A 2,883-nucleotide genomic window follows, 5' to 3' on the forward strand; every position below is an offset into this window, starting at 1 on the left:
TCAGATTATTAGCTTTAAAAAGAGACCAAGCTTGTGAATTTACTCTAAAGGGTTCAAAAGCAGTACTTCATTTAATTTGTGTCTACATTTTAAGGCGTTTTATGGTATTTTATGCCCGAAGGTTAACATTAAACAAACAAGATAAAGAATCTCTCTCCAGGAGGAAGTTTGTACAAGGTTCTGAAACAGCACAGCTGTGTACGGTTGAATGCACCTGGAACCAAATGGAGAAGCATTCAGCTGAGGTTGAGCCGAGCTGAGCCGAAATGCATACAAGTGCGCTGGTGGTGATGGGGCTATAAGTCATCACTTCAAGGACAATGCTTGGAAAGTTTTTGATAGACGGTGGTATTAAGTAGTGGTGTGCCATCGGGGCCAGCGAAGGCACCTGGAGGGTGATACAAACAGCAGTGATACTGTTGCTTTGACCAATCAGGTGCTGAGGTGAAGACCTCAGAGCCTGCTAGCTGGCCTCAGACAGCTCAACATTTTCTCATCATTTGATTGGCTGATCAGAAAGCAGGAGTCAGAAATGGGAAACTAGATTTTTGTAGCATCTTATAAGCTAAATGCTGAGCGGACATTCTCAGAATTACAGAAAATAAAACTTATAACAAAAATACAGAGCAGAACAAACTGGACTTTCAGTGTTAGCTTCATGGTGGTGATAGAAAAGGACTTATTGTTGAAACGAAACACCCGAGGACCTGTGTGACAGAGGGGGCAGAGTTTTCTTAAGGAAAAAAAGGAGGATGGAGTTTTTAAACAGATAATAAAAAGTTTTGGTGAATAAAATATGTTATTTAAATGTTTTATTTAGTTATCAGCTTATTAACCAGGGTTGCACATAAAATGTTTGGTCTGGTTCTCAGGGGAGAACCTAGGGTTGTTGCTTGGTGCTCATATTTTCCTTCACTCAACACATTTATCTAGAGGGGCGTCAGGTCATCTAACGTCCCCCTGTTCTGTTTTATGACTCCTATCAGCTGCACCGTCTCAGGACATCATGTTAAATCAGTCCAACAGGTTTTTAATTTAATTTTTTTACTTTACATAAATTTTGTAAACTACCTAAGTGTCCGAGGGGCTGGGTGTATGTCATATAAACATCACAAATGGAACATTTCATGGTTAAATGTCTTTTAGACTAACATGTCCTTCAGATGGACAACTCCTGTAGTTTGGTCGTCTGGATCTTCAGCCTTGGTTACACCAGCTTTCCACTCTCCAGACCAACCAGCAAATATCTGTCTTTTGCACAGAGCAAAATAACTTAAAACACACAAATGTTTTATTTGTTAGACTGATTTATTTTTAAAAGACTATTTTATTCAAAAATATTATATTATTTAGATGGTGTCAGCTCATGTAATCATTTATTCTTCGTATTTGATCATTTAATAAATTACATTTATCCCAGAGCAGCTGCGTCACAGTATGGTCCTAAATATAAACAAGTTTACATCAAGAACCTTGTTTTTTGATACAGTTGTGAATGAAATTTGTGGATCTTTATGATAAATTAAAATAACAATTAAAATCATTCATCTAGAGAACATGGCAGGTTTTTATATTTTTTTAATATATTGTATACCAGTGGTGTCCAAAGTCTTGCATGTTTTAGGTGCTGCCCTGGTTCAACACAGCTGAACCTAAGGGGTGCTTAATTAGTGGGCCTCTGCAGACCTTGATGGCAAACTGAGAAGGTAAATCATCTATTTGAATCAGTTGTGTTGAAGCAGGGACAAATCTAAAACTTGCAGGAGGCCCTTGAGTTGGACATGCCTGCTGTATACTGTATAATTTATTTTTTGACTGGGGTGTTAAACAGAGAATCATCTTTGCTTTAATATGTGACAAACAAATGTTCTGTAAACAGTGAACCTCACAGACAGCCTGTATGCAGCGACGTGCTCCCATAAGTCTCTCATCAAGAGGAGAGTTTAGTCACTCACACAGATTTGGACAGATCCGTTGGATAACAACATTCTGAACATATATTTAATATAAAGTTAGGTTTTACATACCAAAGTATCTGGTAGTTCAGGAGCAAAGTGCAGGATGAGTCAGGACTGACCCCTGCAGCCTCAAAAATCTCTGTGGGTGCCTATCTGCTCCCAGAGCCGCTGCTTCAACCAAACTTGCTCTCACTGAAAGTCCCGCCCTGCTCTGCTCTGATTGGATAAAACGGCTCTAGACTTTGTCTGATTTGTTGAAGGCAGTGTCTTAGTTTTAACTTTATATCAGGGTCCCGCTGTCCTAAGAGGCTTGGTGAGCACCGAACAACGAACCATTGCGGCTGGATTTTTTTATTTATTAATTTTTTAAAGAAATCAGGTCGCATTTGCGACCAAACTGGTTGCACTCTAGAGCCCTGCAAACTGTTGTTTTGACAGACAACCAGGTTCAATCTCAGGTACGCAACTGAGCTTCATGACATTCCATCTGGTGCGCTTTTTATTATTTTGACCGCGCAGACGCACCTGCGCACCACCTATGTGCAACTCTGTATACAACCGTATTGATGCTGTTGTTAATGAATGGCACAGCTGTGACTGCAGCTGAGAAAACTTGTTAAATGTGTCGCTTCAGTGATGAATTTCATTCTGGCTTCATGAGACACCTGTCTGTGGTGCAGCAGAGACACCTGTCTGTGGTGCAGCAGAGACACCTGTCTGTGGTGCAGCAGAGACACCTGTCTGTGGTGCAGCAGAGACACCTGTCTGTGGTGCAGCAGAGACACCTGTCTGTGGTGCAGCAGAGACACCTGTCTGTGGTGCAGCAGGGACACATGTCTGTGGTGCAGCAGAGACACCTGATTGTGGTGCAGCAGGGACACATGTCTGTGGTGCAGCAGAGACACCTGATTGTGGTGCAGCAGGG

The 2,883-nt window shown here is 41.3% G+C and overlaps 1 protein-coding gene across 1 annotated transcript in view; it reads right to left on the reverse strand.

The window, feature by feature from the left end:
- The window catches only part of lin54 (lin-54 DREAM MuvB core complex component), a gene marked incomplete at its 3' end in the record, with an annotated part of 40,314 nt that overhangs the window by 11,071 nt on the left and 26,360 nt on the right, over window positions 1-2,883 (reverse strand).

The sequence above is a fragment of the Austrofundulus limnaeus genome, unplaced genomic scaffold (genome assembly GCF_001266775.1).
Source record: "Austrofundulus limnaeus strain Quisiro unplaced genomic scaffold, Austrofundulus_limnaeus-1.0 Scaffold398, whole genome shotgun sequence".
Lineage (NCBI taxonomy): Eukaryota > Metazoa > Chordata > Actinopteri > Cyprinodontiformes > Rivulidae > Austrofundulus > Austrofundulus limnaeus.